General features: G+C 39.4%; 1 long non-coding RNA gene across 10 annotated transcripts; it reads left to right on the top strand.

Annotated features, from left to right (window-relative positions):
• The first annotated feature begins 1,862 nt into the window (after positions 1-1,862).
• On the top strand, positions 1,863-19,996 carry LOC148224912 (uncharacterized). 10 transcript variants are annotated; one of them, XR_015801745.1, is made up of 5 exons: positions 1,863-6,556; positions 7,548-7,877; positions 8,497-8,574; positions 11,320-12,214; positions 12,648-19,995. It is a non-coding gene; the product is annotated as an uncharacterized LOC148224912 (long non-coding RNA). The 10 variants fall into 10 exon arrangements; XR_015801740.1 differs by having other exon boundaries at positions 1,863-6,255; positions 6,395-6,556; positions 7,548-12,214; positions 12,648-19,996; XR_015801741.1 differs by having other exon boundaries at positions 8,497-12,214; positions 12,648-19,996.
• Positions 19,997-20,728: the final 732 nt, after the last annotated feature.

Below are 20,728 nucleotides of genomic sequence, written 5' to 3'. Positions count from 1 at the left end.
TCACAGCCAGTTATTCAAAAGACCTTTTCTGAGAGACTGGGTGCCATGAGTAGGTTGAATTTCAAAACTTGAGACATCCTTTAAAAATACGTTTTTCCTTTGTTCTTTTTCTAAATATAATTTTGAAATATCTTTCAATGTAAGGATAAGGAGTAACAGTTGAAAGGGATGTGTTGGATGTTTGGCTTGGCTGTTGCCTTCTACCTGTTGCCAGGTTCACAGAGCTGATGGTAGTGAAGCCATGGGAAAAAGGTGCAGAGAAAGATTATGTGCGTCAGCAACATTTTCTTTACTATCAAGAGTACAGTTATTTGTTCCAGCAAAACAGAGTGATTTATATTTTGATGTCCTTGAACTTCTACATAAACAGATGAAGTCAGTTTATTCCCTGGTACATTTATTTGCATATTCCTGATACAGTGTCATTCTAGTTATACATTTCATAACCTGAGTGAAGAGGACATGAACTCCCATCAACTTGTTTCTCTCTAACCTTTCACAACTCCTTTGAGTGCTAATGTACCATGACTGTGCTATTATTCGGTTGAGAAGTCTGTGTTATTTGGGAGGAAGGACAGACCATCTTTACAGGTAGTTTTACAAAAGACTTTGTTGATACTACCCATTTAACAGCTCCTGACAACAGGTTTTATTCCTTTATAGCAAGACTAATGCCAAATTATATAGTTGCCCTTACCCTCATATAAGGGCTGCCAATTTTTTTCGCCCTGGTCCTTTGTAAACAACTATGGGTGGCTTTGTACAAGAGGGAAAGATACTCAGAAATCACAGACTCTAAAAATACTTCTTCCTTAAGTAAAGGTTACTTGCTTCAGTGAATATCGCACCCACAGTTTTCCTGAGAATTCCAGGTTAAATAAATAGGGGTTACAGTTATGCAACTTTGTGCATATTCAGTAACTCTTGAAGCAAATAATACTTCTACTAATTATTTGAACTATCTACAGAAATAATGTTGATGTTATTACCTTGTACGCTCTTATATAGGAGGGGGGATTAAGCTGAGGAAAATCTGGGGCATGCCTTATTTACAGATTACTATTTTTTTACTAAGACCTGCATTTGGATTATTTCTTCCTCAGAATTTGTATTTGAAGCGGCAGATGCAGAACCCCGGAGTCCTCAGGCAGGTCGATACGCCGGTGGTGTCTGAGGAAAGCCCTGCGCAAGCCCCCTAGTCTGAACCAGGAGACAGTTCTGGTTCCTGCGACAGGTGAACCCGCAAAAGGCGGGTTCGGCACCAGGTCCTGCTGCAGCAGCACTTCCCGGGCCGGCCGGTGCTCGGGCTGCGGGGCCGGCGGGGGCTCCTCGGGCCGGCCCCGGCCCCTCCCGCCCGGGGCTCCTCCGGTACCACTGCGGGGTCGACTCCGCCGGTAACGCCGCGGGGTTCTGCAGGTACCGCCGGTACCACTGCGGGGTTCTGCCCGTACCGCCGGTACCGCTGCGGGGCTCCGCGCGCCCGGCGCCTCCCGCGGCAATCGCCGCTTTCGGTCAATCTCCCGGGGCGAGCCTGGGGAAGGGCTGGGGGCGTGCGGGGGGTGTGGATCAGCTCCTGCCCCGCTCCCGCCCCTCCGCTGCTGCCGGTGCGAAAATTACGCACTGGGGGCTGATATGCGTCAGCGCTTCGCAATCAACCAGGATTTTCTTCCTGGAACATCTATTTTTGTTGGTTGCGGGTTTTATTTCGGTTCGGGTTCGGTTTGTTTTTTTCCTTTCCTTGGCGATGGCGGAGCCGCCTCGGGACGCGCTGGGGCCGCCCCCCCTGGCGGCAGCGCGGGGCAGCGCGGGCGCGCTCCTGCAGCGGCGGCGCACGGGGCTCCTGGAGAATGCGCTCTCTTGCTGTTTTTGTTGGTTTGGTGGTTTCTGTTTCGTTCAAATTTGTTCCCCCCTCCTCCCCTCCCCCCAACCTTCGGTGGAAATGCTGTCTTTAATTCCGACCGGATCGACCACTGATTTTTAAAAAATATTGTTATTTAATGAAAAAAGTCTGATAGAATATAACCAGTTCTGTCCTAGGGAGGGGGGGAAAAAAAGTGTTCGTGAAACAACAGAGAAAAATATTTTCAAGGAATAGTTGAAGTCAATACCCCTCTTGCCTCTGAGAAGATATAACCCTTTCTGCTTGTTTGCCTTTTTTTTTTTTTTTAAAGAGGTTTTGCAACGTACTTTTCTGACCTGTATGGATAGCCAAGATGTACAGTCCTTTAGGGTATTTTTCTCTCCAAGGAGAGAATGGATGGTAGAATTTCAATATTTCTTTGATGCAATATTTACAGAAAATTTGCAAAGCCTAATTTGCCCAAACATCATGGGACTTGAACAGAAGAGGACTTTTTTGTTCGTCTGTTTTCTGCTTTTTCAATTCTGTATCTTACTAGGTAGCATTCTGTTGGAAAATCTATTTGTTTTGTTTTTTTCCCTAGGCAGGTTACTCTAGCCACTTTTATATTCTTTTATGAATGCTCTTGAAGGCTATTCCCCAGCAAATTCATTCCAGTCATTCAGCTCTCCCCTCTGCCTTACAATTAATTTGGTTATTTGCCTTTGTTTCACATGGCCTTTGCATCTGCTTTAGGTAGTAGCTTTTTTCCTCTAGCCTTAAAAAAACAACAACAAAAAAAAAACCTTCAGAAGGTAGGCTAACTTCCTCCATCATTTATTTTGACATCAGGATAATTTTCCTAACAGCAGGAGTAATGCAGTTCTGGAGTAGACTGTCAAGGGATTTTTATAGAGTCCCTATCACTAGAGCATTTTAAGCTGTTCAAATATTGCTCAGGAATGACATAAGTACAGTTGTCCTGACTCAGGGCAGTGTGATAGTCTAGATGATATCATGTTTACTTCCAGTCCTATTTTGTTGGATTTCTGTGATATAGATACCTATAAATAGCTCCAGGATTATCACTGTTGATAGAGAAAAGAACAGTCTTCTCTTGCTCTCTCTCTCTATTCTTTTTTCTTTTCTTTCTCTATCTGCTAATTTAATTGTGCAAATTAAAGAGTGTAAAACTGTGATTATGAATCATCATTTATTCTTAGTGTTTGGGATACACTTTTGGTGAAATTCTTACTTGTGCAGGACATTTGCTGATGTTATTTGTGCATGCACAAGACCACTGGGATTATGGGGAAATAGAGAGAAAATCTTGCCTGCTTTTCTCAGTATACCCCTTCAGTGGAAGTTTTATGTGCATAAGGTGAGGAAGGCTTGCCCTCAGAGTAGGCTGACTGCTTTCAAGGAAAATTATCATCTATCTGCATTATTTAGACAGCACCTGGGAAACTCACTGGAGCCTCAGGCTTCAATTGTGTTAGACACTGTGTAGATGGGTAATTAATGGTAGGCCTCCTTCTGGTTTTTTTTTTTAATGTATATATTGTACATATGCAATGACTTGAGGAAGATTGCCAGTTTTGGGAGGCAAATGCAATTCTGCAGTCCCATGAACACTGTGGCTGACAGGCAGCAGCTTCAGCTCACCCATTTCCTAACTAATGGACACTGCAAGCATGCTCAGCATGTAAAGAACTAAAAAGTGTCAGCCTTCCATATTTTGATGAGCTTGTATGCATGGGGGAAGCACAAAGGCAACACGTCCTGAGAGAAGAGGTGGAGGATCTTTTATTTAAATATATTTTTGGAAGCACGTCTTTTTCAGGTATGCAGATTAAGTGCAACTATTAATTTCGGGAAGGTTAAGCATCGCAACAAGATGAGTACAGAACTCTTGGCACCAGAAATATATGCGGTTTCATGTGCCTGTGAGAGAGATTGAATAAAACTTCTCCCAGTTCTTGGGCATCAGGGCTCAAACACCCGACCCATGCTAGAGATTCTCACATGGATTGTGGGGCATAAAAGGGAGGAGTGGGCATGTCCAAGATACTTGTTGTATCAAGCACTGCCATGGTTGGAGGCAGTCTGCATGTATAATAATAATACCAACTTGATTAAAAAATTGCTGTCAAGTAAATTCCACAAAAAGGAAAAAGCAAAGTTTCTTGCTTGTTTTGCTGAGTGCTCATGGACGCAAAATTAAATGATCACTTAATGTTATTTAAATATTCATGTGAACGTGAATGTTCATTACTAAAGTGTGAGACCGCAAAATGAAATATAAGTGAAGTGTGCTTTCAGTTAAACTGCTGATTAAGCAAAGGAGAAGCATATGTAACTGAAGAGAATGAGGTAATCATGGCACATGAACATGCTTTTAATTTCATCTGTTGCATTTAGTCATACAATAAGTTTCTGGGTGCATTGCTTCATTCCTTCCTTCGTTTTTGAGAGACTCTTTACTGACTGCAAAAACTTTCAAGGTTACAGAAGTAGATTTTTTAAAGATTAATAACTCCAAACACAGACATTGCAAGAGCTGCTGTCACCTCTTGAATGCAGCTGGTGTGGAAGTGGATCAGTGAGCTAAGATTCAGTTCACTATCTTGCAGTGACCAAACCAAACCAAAGCAAACTCTTTCTTCATCTGGTGTTGCAAAAGGATATGAAAGATGTCTTAGAAATGAAGCCTCATTGGGGTATCTTTTTCTTATACTCTCCAGCGAGCTAAAAGGACCTTTCATTTCTGGTACAAAATATTCCAAGTTTGTTTGCTAGCTAAAACCTCTATCCCAACTAAATTGAACCTGTTGAGAGATCCCTGGGCTGCGCTGCCGTTTGGCCTTTGGGTTACCCCTGCCAACATTTATTTACAGAAGACTACTCTGCAATTATTTTCTGAGAAGGTGTCCTTTTTAACAAAATGTTTTTGTTTTGTTTAGGAATGGATAAACACAACCAGTGTTTTAAACATATAACTATCCACTGGTATAAGTTAAATAGATTCAATTTTTAGACTGTGGAAAGATCAGATAGTTTCAAAGTCAGTGGTTGACTGTAAAGTTGTTAATTGAACATTTGCTGAAAAATGCCTATGGGGAAATGATCTTGTTTTCTGGCAGGATAATCAAGGTTTTTTTAAAAAAACCAGTTGTTGGCTATATTTAAATAAATACTTACAGGTTAAAAATCAGAGTCTCCAAAACATTCACACTTAGAGACATCCTTACATTACCAATCCTTTAGGCAGGTAATACTGAAATAATCTTACTACACCATTTAATGACTTGTTGATTTAGTGGGTTTTTATTTACTTTCTGACTGAAAAAAAAAAGTGGGATTTCCTATTTTTCACTTTTGAAGGCTCTCTGTAATTAATTTTATTTTCTTTTTCCAAGTGCAGGTTCAACTTTGTAGCCACACTGCACACACAAATCAAGTTAATATATTACTTTAGGCATTGCCTCCACTTGGATTGTAATGTTCGGGAAAGCCTGAAAATCTTACAAACCAGTCACTGACTCACAGAATCACAATGTGAGTAAGGTTGGAAGGGATCACTTGAGGTCATCTAGACCAACCTGCCTGTTCAAACAGGGTACCCTAGAGAATGCTGCTCAATATTGTGTCCAGATGTCTTATGATATCTGCTGGAAAGGAGACTCCACAATCCCTCTGGGCAGCCCATTCCAGTGCTTGGTCACCTGCACAGTAAAGAAGTTCTTGCCTGTCTTCATGTGGAACTTCCCATGTTTCAGTTCCCTCTGAATTGTTTCAGCACATCAATTGACAAGGCTCCCTTCTATTTGAAAATGACCTCACAGAACTGACAATATTTTGTCTCAAATTCCTGAGTTTCAGTAAATTAATTTCTGTCCCTCATTGTAAATGTAAGTGCTGAATGGATGTCAGTTTTTCCTGCTGGGTGAGAACGGGTGGAACTAGGTTGCTGTTCTATACCATGCACACTCTCTCTGGGGAGAGTGGCTTGGGGGGAAGAAAAGGGGAGCACTCCCTGGAAGCGGGGCCATCTTGTTCCCATTTTTCCTCAGGAAATTGCCAGGACCAGCCCTGCAGACTTTGTCCCTCTCTCGTTGCCGCCCATCCCTTCCCATCCCTCGGGAAGAATGCAGCTCCAGGAGGCAAACACAGCTGAGCCCAGCAGCGAAGGCGAGATGAGCCTGGCTGAGCCTGAACTGAGCTGGGCCTGAGCTGAGCCTAAGCCCAGGAAGTGGTCGCATAGTGCAGAGGATCCAGCCCTTTGGGAGTTTGTCCATCCCTGTTTTTCATTGTCTTGGGCTCCGGGACAGGGAATGCCAGCTGTGAAGAGTGTTTGCCACCGTGTCTTTGTCTCAGCAGCCACGCAGAACTGAGTCGAGATGGTGACCACCTCTGTGTGTAAAGCACCTTTTCCTTTGTACACTTTTGTTGTTAGTGCTGTTGTTATTTTTGTGCCTTTCTTATTCCATAGCTGTTTGGTTTTGATAAATTGCTATCTCATCACACAGTCTCTTCCTTTGTTCCTCTCACTAGAGCAGAGGCAGGAGGAAGGGGAGCAGATTAAGTGGAGTTTAATTCCCACCTGGTTTTAAACCACCACAGTAGACTGGGGTATATTACAGAAATGCAGCAGCTGTACTCTGCATTTCCAGAAGAGATGTTATATCTGAAGAAAACCATCACAATCCACAAGAGGTATTTTCTCTCATTCTACTTTATTGTTTTTCTTGGATTTTCTTGGATTTTCTTGGATTCCTTTTTTGCAGGCTTAACAAGTCACTTAAGAATAGATATTCACAATTTAAGTTGTATTTATTATAGCTGCATGAATTTTAAAGCCAGCTATGGAGGTTTTAGATCTGCTGTCCTCTGCAGCACCAACAACTTGTGATCAAACTTGATTATGATCTTTAAGTCTTCCTATACAAACCCCGAGGGGCTGTTAGGTTATATTCATAAGTGATGGGATAAGTGAAGAGATGCTGTAAACTTGGCTAAATTGGCTGTCCCTGCATGTTTAGTGAGATGATGTTCATCTCAGCTAACCACAGCTATCTAAAAGTTCAATGACTAATGCATTTTAGCATCTAGAGTTCCTCCAGAGTAATGAAGGGAGGGTTATTAATCCTTACTTCAGGTAGTTCTGAAGTTTAACATTAATCATAGCAAATCTGGTTAATGTGCATTCTAATAATGGAGGAGATAATGTGTAGCCATATTATGTAGGTGTTGATTCCTACAATTGCAACTACTAATTCAAATTTTTTACAAAGAATTAAGGCATTAACTTTGTACCAGGAAGTTTATTTCCAGACAGATACCATCCCCTCTCAGCATGCCCCACTTCATCTTCTTGCCAGTTAGGGCATTTTTAGAGCTTCTGTAGCATAAAACCCTGATGGACTCAACATTGTGTGCTCTGCTCACTTAAAAAAGCATACAGCTTAATTTGAAAGACTCTTATGTTTAGTTGTATACAGTTTTGGTGTCAGCAATCACAAAACAATGCATTAAAAAAGATGTGACATACTTCCATTAGAGAATAACTTTCCTCCATTTGCTGTAAAGGGACTCTAGAGAACTAGCTAACACATGCCCCCTGTCTTTTACAAGGCCAAGAATATGTTTGATTTCTTGCCTGCCTGAATACAATGTGACCACTTTGGAATTTATTGGAAATTTTCAGGAAACATTTTAGGCATTATGGAGCACAACACAGATGATTTTCCTGAAAATCAGGAAACTGGAAGACATTTGGACTTTAAGGTTACTCATTGCTCTCCAAGTGCTGTGTGACAGCTGTGGGACAGATGCTTAGCCAGCGAGGAAAGCTGGTGAGAGCAAAATATATTTTTTCCCTCTCTCTTCTCACAGATGGTTTGTTGATGATGGTAGAGAAAGAAGGAAGACACCAGCTGTTGGGTCATTGTTTTAGAAAGGGTAGAATTACAAGCTACTTGAAAGAGGGATTAAAAACAGAAGCCCACAATATCCTTGATGGTGAAGATGCTGAGGGGTAGGGATGTTGTTCATCGATGCTTTATTTATAACCAATCCATTTTATCCCTTTTCATCTTTATTGATCTTCACTTACCATATAAATATCAGCAATGGTTAGGTTAGATTAGATTAGATTAGATTAGATTAGATTAGATTAGGTGATTTTTTGACTCCTGCACTCTCCCAGTACCAATATCAGTCCTGCCCCACGTTTGCCTCTCAGTTCCCAATCTGTTGAATCTCATGCATTAACAGTGACATTTGTACACTTGCTCCTGCCTGACTTCTCTCCATTTGGCCCACATTGTACTTCTTTTTGCTGCAGGCTCTTCTGTTCCACAAACTGATATATTAGAGGGCTACATGTCAGATGAGAGAGAAAAGGCTGCAGGACTGTAAGGCAGTGGGTCACCAAAGGTGCTTTGCACCCTGAGGTTTGTGGGGTATATGCCTGTGTTGCAGGGCAGTTTGAGGGCTGCTCCCTCACATGACCTGATATACCAGTGTGATTCCCCATCACATTATCAGCCATTATTTCTGTCTTATCCACAGACACTGACTAATACCAAGAGATATGCATCTCCCCAGTTTTTTCTTCCTTCAGCTTCACCTCTCCCCACTTTTTTTCTCTGCAGCTTCACCTCTGCTTCCCTTCAGGCGCCTACTGAGCTCTACCAGGTTACTGAATCCCAAGCAGTTTCTTCAAACTTCAGGTTTGACTCCATACAGAAACGAAACTTAAATACTGAGTGTCTCCTTTTCCTGATCCGTGGTTTCCATCTGAAACACTGGCCCTGGAGACTGGAGAGTACTAAGACATCAGGGTCCCTTGTCTGGCTGCATGCAATCTCATATAGCTTCTCAAATCCCTGTACAACTTCTTTTGTACATGCTTTCTCCTTGCCAAACTACAGGAGTGAGGTGAGACCTGCAAAGAACCTGTCTTTATCATCTTTCCCTTTAAAAACATGCCAGGAAGGAAAACAAAGAGTGGAAAATTAGTGTCTTTCTCTGGTGTTCCTGGGAGAGAGAGACTGGAGGAAGCAGTGTAACTGGATGGTGTGTGTTTGTGTGTGTGTATGTATGTGCCACGGACAGCTCTGTCCTTCCGTGCCAGTGATGACTGCCCAGGGAGGGATCAGGAAAGAATTCCAACTCTTACACAGCAAATCCCTGGGGACCAGAATTCAGGAAAATAAGCAGGACACAGTCAGGATAGGTTTCTCAGTAAAAATCTTGAAAATTTCATCACAGCCTCAAGTTTCTTGATTCACTCTGAGACTTGTTTTGTACTTACTGAAATCAAAAAAAAACAAAACAAAAACAAAATCACCACAAGGGCTAGCAAAGTTGTGCAATTTTATTTACAAATAATGTAGCCAAAAGTCTGGTTTCCCCAAACAAAACAAGGAAAAATTCCCTGCTGTTCTTCTTGTGCATTATTTATGCAGATATACATAACCCCTGCTAAATATTTCTTTATCTGCTGTGTTTGCAGTATATCCCAGGGAAACTGCTTGGTTTGTATAGTCCAAATCAGAGTAATATATTTTTGTGGGGTGGTAGCTTTCATTGCTTCTGTCTTTCTTTATGGAGAGTTTAATTTGGTCTGACTACAACAGCCATAACAAGACCAGTTGTCATCCCTTCCAGTGTAAAACCATTGATCACATTAACCAACTTAGTGCTCTTTTGGACTAAAATATTAACCACCAACTACTGCCCACCCATTTTTAGACCCACTACACTCAGTCTTGCAAGTGTAATCTCTGTGTTCTCCTCCCAAAACAGCTTTTAATGGGCAATATTTATACCCATATAATTTCTACTTAGCTACAGTTGTCCAAATCATTTCCTGTTGGTAATCTGTCCTCATAATTTCTCTCCTCTTGCCATTTGCAGAATTTAGAGATATAATTACAGTTTATGCTTTTTTTTTTTTTTTTTTTTGGTCCCTCCATAGGCAAACTGATTGAATAACTGTCTAAGGCATGGAAGAATCTTTGTAGCAGCACACTGATGATACTTGTAAATTTTAGTTAACAATTACACATTGTAATTCTGACTTCTACAGTTTAGTCTCTTTTATCATATGTTGTCTTGGTTTTGTTCTGGTGTAACATTTAATCAGAGCATCGTGTGGTATCAATGCTTAACAGAAGTCTGAAAGGCATTGTTTTGTCAACATAGTTACCTTTATTTAACAAATCAAATAATAAAAATTCTTATCTCATAAAAGTACTATGCAGTTTGTTTAACTTAACCTGTTTTGCATAAAGTCATGTTGACTGGCAGTAATTACGTTACCATTTTCTATTTCCTTATGGACAGAGTCCCATATCAGCTGTTCCATTCTTTCACACGGAACCAAGGTCAAGTTAACTCATCTAGAGTTACCGTGGTCATCCTGTTTACGTTGTTGAAATATCAACATGGCATTAGATTTTTCCAGGCCTCTTGGACTTCTCCAGTATGCTAAAGCTTTTTGCCAATGCAGAGCAGAACAAACTGGTTTTAAAATCTTTCAATTAAATTATGTGGACCTGCCAATTAAAAAAAAATTAATAGATGTTCTTTACCATCTGCTTTGGAAAATGTCAGAATAGATAGTAGTTTGGCAATGCAGACACTGCTTTTCTTTCTAAATGCAAAACAGAAATATCCAATGAATGCTTTTTCTTTTCCCCAATTAGTGATGGAACTATGTCAGCAGTAAGATTTCTATTGTGCTAAATAGTCTTTCAGAAATTCAGAATAAAATAAGGACATATTCTTGTTGTATTTATCCCTACATTTTCATAGATATATTTAGTTAACATACCAATATACTGCATGTATTAATGTATGAAATTACAACCATTATCTGTAATTGTCGTTTAAACATTCTATTAGCATGTTTATACACACGTGTATATACACTAATATATTGATGTACTGCTGCATGCAGTAATTATAATACACATAATAATCAGCTCTGAATTCTGTGTACTATCTTTAATTAGATCATTGCTGTGTACTTCCTGGCATGTGTTTTAAGTTGAGTGAGAAATCACTTTCACAAGTCAGAATGAAGGATAATGCAGTATTATAACGTGCTTTTCTCTGGGATGAGATGTCAATCTAAGTTTTATAGGATCTAGGTCATTCTAGGGAATGTGGAACAAGAGCTTTAGCATATATTCTATTGGAAACCCTTTTCATTAGAGGCAATGTTTCTTTCTTTACAGATATTTATTCTTGGTCCCAAAAGTTACATGGGGTGGAAATCATCTCACCTTACTTGGTAACATAGATATCCACATCTAAGCTAGTAATTTCCCAGGGTGACCATACCTCTGTCCATAGAGAAAAACAGATATTTTAGAGCTCAATGGACCTGACCTATTTTAAATGCCTGCATTAGGATAGTATGAATCATGCCTTAAAGTGTTTTTTCTTTCTCCATTTTTACCCCACAGACAATAAAAGGAGCCCATGGTGATTAGTCCTGATCCCATTCTTCTGCTCAGCAGACTTCTACGTCTGGACATCCATGCAGCATTTTTCTTTTCTCACTGAGATTTAAAAAAAAAAAAGAAAATTTGTTTTATAATCATGAGGAAAAAAAGCAGCTGACCCTCAGAATCTTCAAGATACAAAAATTATTTTAAACTATTAATTTTCTATACCAACTTTGGATCTGAACACTGAAGTGCCTCAAGGTACAAGACCTCAGTCACACCTATGTAAAACAATTTTTAGATGAAGTCTACTGAACAGCCTTTCACCATGGTTACCCTTCTTTCCCATTCTAACAACTCCATCAGAGAGATGCATATCTAACAGGGCAACATTGGGTGGCCTAAAAAGTAGAAGGTAAGTTAATTGTAACAGCAGATACAGGATGAAAAAAGAAAGGATAGAATAAATATTCTGACTTATTTTATTATACCTTCAGCTTTGGACTGAGTTGTTACAAATCACCAACTCTGACTACACAAATATTTTAATCACTACAGAGATTCTCAGTATTTTATATCTTTAGTGAGAGCAGAATGATAGTTATTTAATAGATGACTTTATACTGACCCCACAGGTATTGAAAAAGAAATCTTCAGGCAAACATTGTTCCCTATTTAGGCAAAGATATTGTGCAATTAAGGGAAGAGCTATATTTTACTATTTTTGCCACAGAGACCATTTCTTTGGTAATGACTACCTGTTCCTTTTTATCTTTCTCATCCATGCTACAGTGGAGCAACCACGGCCACAGATGCCTACCCTGGATGAACACCTGTCCAATCTATGGAGAATAAATGAGCTTTTCTTTACTTAAGCATCCTTTGAAAGTCTCCAAAAGCAGTGGAAGCATGGGTATATGAGTATGCACAGTCTTTTGAACAGACAAGAATAATCATAGCATTATTGTTTTCTATACTCGCCCTTAATGAAAAAAAAAATAGCATTAAGTAGTCTAGTATTCCTAAAAATGCAACTTTCTTGGACCTACTCATCATGTCATTTTAGTATTAGTGAGTTTCCCATAGTGATCATCTGCTATATTATCAGAAAATGCCGCTTTCTGTTAGGTACAACCTGAAGTGAGAATAACCTTATCTGTCACATTAATGGTAGAATCATAGAATTACCTAATGCACTAAACAAAATTAACTGAATTCAAATACTTAAACTCATCAATACATTTCTGTGTGTTGCCAACTCATATCTGCCAACTAGATTTTTAGTTGTTGCATGCAACCCATTCACAATAAACCTGACCATTTTTTCTTTGGATTTCTCTCTGCAGGAATGGTTACCAAATGAGAATAGTGACTCTACAAATGAAAATGGACAAGTATATTTCACCAAGCCAAGATAAACTCTTTATGACATGTTCCTGTTTTACAGTTGTGGGGCAATTTCTCCATTTAAGGCTCTTGAAAGTTAATATTACCAAATCTTTTGAAATTGCTGGCTGCCTGTTCTGCATCACTGCTGAGCCTCACCATTTCATGAATTAGTTCTTAGTCAGTTCCCTTCTCAGCTTCAGCTGTGCACATGTCCCTGTCCCTAAAGGTATGCAAATAGCCCCAGGAACCTCTGTGGTCTTCAGTGCTTCTTGCCTGATGATCAATAGTCCTTTAAAAACAGAGCTCACTTTGAAATCTGTAATGAAATGAGAGAAATCATAGAAACTACTACTACTACTACTTTCTGCACTGGAGTATTCACAGTGAGCAAGCATGGAAAAAAACAGAAGGGTAAGGCAATAAACCATGGAATCTCCCAAGAATGCAAAGCAGCAATGTTGTAACAGCTGTGTAGGCATAGCAATTCCAGAGCACTGTGTGTAGACATGATTATTCCAAACAGAAATTGCATCACCAAGGATAATGAAACACCCTGGACATACTGCTCCCTGTTTCAGAGGCTTGTCATAGATTCATAGATACATAGATGTCCACAGCAAATTTCAGTTGCATGTAGAATTTAGGTCTCTTTTATAAGCTTTGTGCTATGTGGAGAGTTAACTGCTGGAATGCTTTTGAAATAACACAACAGATTACAAAGACTAGTTCTTTGCTGCTAAAAAAAAAATACAATGTTTTTCCACAAAAATCACTTGGATATATCAGATATGCCAAACTGGAAGCACAGCCAAGTGCTGGATACTTTACCACAAAGTTACTTTAATAAGGTCTGCCCTGTCTTCTTAGACTGGGTCTGACCTTGGAAAATTCCTCTCAGTCCAAAACTAAAGCACCTTATCTCGACTATGTTCTTAGGACAGAGAGCTGGCACATGTTGGTTTCTCTAAGGTTAAAAAAAAAAAAAAAAAGCTTATCTTCTTCTCAGTAGTAAAGTCCAAATCAATACAGTCATCTTCAATACGTAGCTCTGCAAAACCAATGTGTTACCAACATGGTATATGTTGTCAGGTGTTAAATATGTTCTTCAGTGTGCTCACTATTGCATTAGAACTTCATTAGCAGCTGTGGTATGGATATAATAGTCTGTCTGGTGGTGTCTTTATGCACCACCAGACTAGTCTTAATAAGATAGATGTGAGTTTAAACAGACAAAGAGATTGATATAACAAGTAGCCTTGGTAGCCATGTGAATGGCCAGCGAGATGCTTTGTCTTGCATCCTTTTTATGCTGGTAAAACACCAAGGTGAAACCCACTTATGTTGCACAGAAGTGGTACAGCTTATTTGGCACTTTTGCACTGGTGCATGTTACACAGGTAAAACACTTTTGTTGCCCCCACAGGATGCCCCTGTCTTAAGAGAGCTTTCTGGGAAGGCTATTCTGACAAATCTTTCCTGACTTGGATTTGGCTCTTTTGTATCAGAGCAAACTTTCATGTGTACATTTTTTATGACAAAGTAAGTATGATTCTTCTCATTTATTTTGAATCCATTAATGACAGGTTGAAAATGAAAAATGCCCTCCTATACCAAGAAGGTGCATATCAGGGACAGGCACTACAATAAATATGCTGGCTTCAAAGCTAATTAAATTTACCTTAGTGTATCTTTCCCCCAGAGACAAACCAATGGGTGCCAACTCCATTAGTCAGTGCCTCACACACTTTCCTGACCTATCTTTAAAACTAGAAAAAAGCTGATCAGCTCCTCTCAATTTCAATTTTGTGCTTCCCAGCCTGAAGATTTTTTTGTGTCCTAGCTTCTGGCATGATGCCTTCCAGTCACTGGTCAGATTCAGCAGTGGCAGCTGCTAGCAGAAAATCCTCCTATTGAAGAGATGACCTTATGTGCTCCAAGCACTGCTTTCTCATTCTGACTAAGTGACTTCTCCCTGTTCAACATGCCTGCACTAACACCATGATGCAGATAGATAGGTTGCAGGTGTTCTGAAGCAAAAGGTGTTATTTAAAGGTAAGATATTTTGCATTTTAAATTTGAAGTGATGGTGAGACAGTCTTTTTTGCTAAAAGAAATCAACAGAATCTCACACATAGCATCCAAATTTTATTTTGAAATCAATGCCACAGTATCCATCCTGACTTCCTTCTTAAAGATCCGCTGTAAAATCCTGTAATGCCTTGTGAATAATGTTAGTGATTCACTCCCATGCAAATATCTTATTTTCCAATGCAAATATTGCATAAGGAGAGCGCAGTACTCTTAAATGCGAACAAGACATAAACCAATTTCATTCAGATTATGATTGTGTCATAAATAAGGCTCTGTATCCACTCGGTTCAAATCGGCCTCCTTAAGCAGGCTTGCACTCGTTAAATCCTGTCTGTGACCTCAGGCAGCCTGTTCTAAATGCAAGACTCTTGCATGTGTGAAGAGAGGAGCTTGAAAAATAACACTGAACTGAGCTAAGGGAAATCTATTTGGATTCATCACATCTACGACCGGACTGCCTTTGTAAATAACACAGATTTACATGTTTTAAGAACTGTCGGGTTTGCATATGGAAAAGACAATCACAAGAATATGAAAAATTCATTCAGGTTTAGGTGACCCACAGCCCCAAAAACACCCTGGGTGCTTGTCCCTCATATTTTACAGAAAATATAGTCAGTGCATGCCTGCTAAAATGACTACATTTCTTCCATCCCTTTTTCCCCCCCGCCCCGTTCTTTTTTTGTTTTCTGCTCATCACACTAGCTTGAGTAATGAGTAGATTTGACGTATGCAGTTCACTGTGTGCATGTATGTCTGAAATTACTACTATTACTGAGGGACGAGCCAGGAGCTTTGGGAACTTTCCAGCAGCACAAAGTATGGCAAAGTAAAAAAAGGCTGCAAACAGGAAAGTGATTGTTTTTAAACATTTTTTTGGTGATACTTTTCCTCACTAAAGCATGCTTGTCAGGTAACAGTTTTTCCAGATGTTAACCTGGGTTTAATCCTGTTTGAAATGGTATAGTCCTGTTAGCCATTTAATTTTAAAACAGGGATTTTTCCTACTTTAGGCTTGGCTTAGGGGCCCCAATAAGGTGCCATAGCTAGAAATCTCTTGTGGTTGTGCTGACACAATTAAGGGACTTGACTCATGCTCACACAGGGCTCTGACTCAAGAGCTAGAGTGGCTTATGCTGGTGTGGCTGTAATACTTCCTGCTCACAGCCGTCTATTTTGATCTAGCTTTCTCCCCTCTTTTTGAGTTTACTCACTCCACTGCAAGATGGGCTAGGCTCTTTGGGAAGCAGCCATAACCCCAAAGATTTTAGGCTTGTCAATATAAACCAGCACTGATATGTGCTTCTTTAATTCCTAACCATTAGCAGCTTCATTCACGACTTAGTCACCCTGCAGTAAAGGTGGGGATGGAGAACTGCATCTCGGAAATGCTCTCTCTTGCCCAATGTTGGTCACATTTAAGTTGATACATTTTAAGACATTAGCTTGTGAACATGCATCCTCTTCAGGGATAGTATCCTTGGTATCTGATGGTCCATGGTATCTGAAATTAGTACCATCTGTAGATGGCTAACACAACCGTTGTTGGTGTGCTGTGTTAACCGAGACAGTTTTACCCAAGAAAGATTAAAGGGGGTAATGAGGGAAAAGAGGGAGGTGTCTGTCCTTAGAGGATACCAAGAATCTAGGATATTAAAACATTATCAGAGTGTGCTGGTGTTTTCAAACAGCCCCTTATAAACAGTGCCAGGACCTGTGCAGCATGTGTTCAGCCAGAAAATCACCTCCCAGCTAGGAGTCAGGTGGATCAAATACAAGTCCATGTGTTACCATATTGGTCCAAAATCTGACAGTTTATGTTCACCTGTATGAAAAGTTTATGCTGAGCTCACTGACTCTGCTGTAAAGTGGCTGAGGATCACTCACTGTTGTGTATGGCTGTTTGCCTGAGGCACTTGTAACCTTAGTCAGGGAGAAAAGGGGGGTAGAGAAGCAGATAGCTGCAGGTGACAATCTCTTTAGATGCTAGGATTCACTTGTCATGTTTCTAAATTTTCAATAGCAAGAACAGGATCAAATGGACATCATGTGACTGTGTAAAGTCCTAACTCACACTGCACGGTTAGTATGGAAGATCCACCTTCTGCTTTCAATGGAGAGTGGAACCTGTATGTAGGACATAGTTATACTGATGAAAATAAACCAGTTTGAATTATCTTTGCCTAAAGGCTGAGACCCACTGAAAAATTGAGATTTTTTTTTATTAATTTAATGAATGTACATTTTGGTTCTAAGTATAACCTTAGACAAGTCAGAATGGATTTCTACAGCCTAGAATTAAGAGTAAATTGGCAACTCAAGTAACACTTCTTATTTATTGGAAAAGGTAATATATGAACAGGATGGATTAAATTTACAGGGAAGATGAACTAGATGACAGCCCCTAGAAAATCTTAGTGATAATTTTGTTCTGTGTCTTATTTTCCACCAATTTACTAGGAAATAGACTTTTTTACAGGACTGTTCTTATGAGAACATACCAGCCTTCCCAGGAAGAGTCTGTAGAGCTACTGGCCCTGAAGAAGACAGAGAAGGCAAGAAAATAAATGTGATCAGTGTCTGAAGGCGAGTTTTTTGTCCAGGTCACCGCACAGAGTTTGCCACATGAAATGCTGGAGACCAAGCCTCAGGCTCTTTATTGCTAACTTAATCCTTAGAAAAAAGTTAAGAAAAAGGCTCTTTTCTTCATGAACAGCAGCAATCCAACTGCATAAGGGTGACTTAAAGTAGAGTGCCACCAAAAAACGTGTCTTGATTCATGCTGGAACAATTCAGCATTTAGTGCCCCCAGGATCTGCTGCACCTCTCTGGGGATGTCACCATGCCCAAAGTGAAACCAGTGTGTCTGCTTCCCAGCCACACCAGCTCACAGTCCAGCACATTAGGTTCAACTGGGATTGATGGCCATTTAAGCCAGTCTGCCAAGCTTGAGGCAGTGGCAGCTGAAGAGCAGACCTCGTGTCTGTTCTTTCAAGTTTGCAAAGGGATAACAGTTTCTTCCAGAAGAGCAGAGCAATCAGCAGAAGCTATAAACTATTCGAGGTTGTCCCAGCTGTGCTCTTTTTAAAATATAGCTTTTCTTTTGTTTGTTTCTATTCTGCATTTTCAGCTGATATCACTTACTTTCCCCAAGTGATGCTGTGTAAACACTGTCACTGCTGTTGCAGTTGGTGCTGCCATACCCAAGCCAGAACGAGGGTCTGGTGCTCTGCTCCAGTGTCACCATAGCAATTTAGAAGCTGTGCATCTGAGACACAGCAGAAGGTATCTTAATATCTTCTTCCCTAGGAGTCAGCTGGTATAAGCTGGAGTACAAGCCCTATGTCCATTACACAGTATGCTTTGACTGAGAAGCACTAGGAAAACTAGGTTTTGGTGGCCCATCTGTACTGTGTTACTTAGATAATGGCCACTTCTGAGCTCATGTATTTGAAGAGTTTTCTGCCTTCCTCAAGTTGAAGATGGAGCGCTCTCATCCAGCTCCCTGGATAGGAACATCATATATTTTTTTCTATTCACATTTAGGAAAGTGAATGTTTTTAGCCAGATGTTGCTTAACAGAAATCAGAAACCCTCTAAAAATCTATCAGGTAGGTTTCAATTAATTAATTCATTTCAATTCAATTCAATGGATTGGCATTCTAGGAAGATTAACAAAAGACTCTTCTTGCAAGCGTTCTATCACCTACTGGAGAAAGGCTCAAAATGCATCAAAACTCAATTCCTCACATGATTAGAGGAAGTCCTGTTACCACATCAGAGGCATAAGGTATCAGAAACAGTTTAATCCCATTTGAAAAGTCACTGATGGAGCTCGTTCTTCCATCTTGTCCATGGCCACATGTGCTGCTGTCCCTGTCATGCTGGCACACAAGGTGACATGGATCAGTTTTCTGATATCACTAAATGCTGATCTTACCAGACATAAAGTTTCTGTTTCACCTGGATCAGAGGAGGAGACGTGAAAGCATTATCAGGACAAAATCACCACTTCAGAAGTGCAGTCTTAGATCACCTCCCCTACGCAATGACTGATTAGTGACTCCATGTTCAAAGAAATGTCATCTGCCTGTGGCTAAAAGTTCTTTTGAACACTTTCAAAGAAAAGACTTGGTATAGTCAATTTGCTTTTTATAACATCTGTACTTTATAATACAACAGTTACAGAACTTACACAGTTTTCCAAAAGTTACTAGAATTCTAAACATTCTAAGTTTTGGAGCATTTATGATATTTTTCCATATTTTTCCAACTATTTTTTTGGTGATAGTTTTCCAAATACTGTACCTCTGTGAAGGAGGTGTGATCTAAGTCAGATGGGCCCGTGATACTAATTTTTGGACTGCACGGCAAAAGCAAAATGGCATTCAGGCTGACTTTTATGCATGTGTACTTGCTTTATGCTAATGGTCAGAAATTAGCTTATACAATTAACAATTAAATTACACCCAGATCTGAGTGTTAAACTACTCAAATCAATATTGAGCTCCTAATTATACTGGTAATTCCTCTGTCTAGCATATCTGTTGCCAGGAGAGTATTCTTTAGCATTGACAGTTCAGAATTCCATTATAGGATTAGCCAAGTTAGGAGTTAGGCTTATCATTTTGGCTCTGAATAACTATAATAAAGTTTAAAAACCTGTGAATTATTCAAAACAATGCTTTATCCATCTTGCACCACGTTCTCTCCTGAAAACAAGTGCTCATGTGTTGTAGCAGCTGTTGACAGAGGTTTTCTCTCACCCAATATGAGGCTGAATTTTTCATTGCTAAATCACAATGTGCCTGGATCATTGATGGTATAACGGGGAATTACGTTCCAAAATTGCTTTAAAATTAGTTATTTCCTTTACACTTCCAATCATTTCATAACTAAGCACTTGAATCTTCAAGTGATCATTTGTATTTCATTGTCCTTCCTTTTCAGTACTAGGTAAGAGATAATTAGAAAGCCATCTTTGTGGATCTTTTCATTTCAAAATAATACCTATTATTATGTATGTAATCAGAAGTAGAGTGGCATAATTTAAAATATTTAAAATTAAAATGGAATTATATCTCATAGATAAGATAAATTAGTGAATGGAACACTATGACTTTTTTGCAAAAGAATTCCTTTGAATTACTCTGAAATAAAAATCCTATATTAATTTTGCCTCGTATTTTATTCTGTATCTTTTATTAAAAATGTATTTTATATTCTTAGGTTATTTTTGTCGTATTGACAGAATTGCTACAAGAAAGTGTAGAAAAAAGGTCATAACTTTATTTGTGTGTCTCAAATATATTATAATATATAACGTGAATAAAAATCTTTTTGACTGGCAAAGCTAGGAGTAGTTGTAATTTCACATTTATGAAATGGAAACATTTTCTTGAAAACATATTCTAGTTTCAAAATGAATGCAGAATGATTTTTTGTATAATTAGCACACATACTTGCAAAGGTTCAGATAAAATTAGAATTCAGTCAAGATAAAAAACTACTTAAAATGCACAAAAAAGGACCCACAATTAGAGACTGGAAGGGGGTTATGCACAATTGTGGGAATACATAATTCAAAATGTCACTCAGCACTCTACTTTGGAATAATATTAGTTGTACACTGATTCTCCTGTTTGGCAACTCAGAACATACTTTGGCTCAAAACAGGAAAATAAAAGGTTCTTCACATAGTTCACATGCTCCACACTCTACGATGGTGAAAAATGGAACATTTTCTGGCAGGTTTGGGAGACATCAAATTAAATAAGGTTGCTGCCTTTCACCTGGTTAGGACTCAAAAACATAATTCACCTAGGCACAGAATTCAGTGCAGATTTCTTAGTCCTCAACCTATTTGCCCTAACATTTATCTCATTAAGTAACACAGCTTAACATGGGCTAGTTTGAAACAGAGGAAAAAAACCTAAAAAGCAGGGGG

Source organism: Sturnus vulgaris, chromosome 2, assembly GCF_052056855.1.
Source record: "Sturnus vulgaris isolate bStuVul1 chromosome 2, bStuVul1.hap1, whole genome shotgun sequence".
Lineage (NCBI taxonomy): Eukaryota > Metazoa > Chordata > Aves > Passeriformes > Sturnidae > Sturnus > Sturnus vulgaris.
The sequence above is the reverse complement of the archived record's forward strand: the minus strand, read 5'-3'. Positions and strand labels throughout refer to the sequence as shown.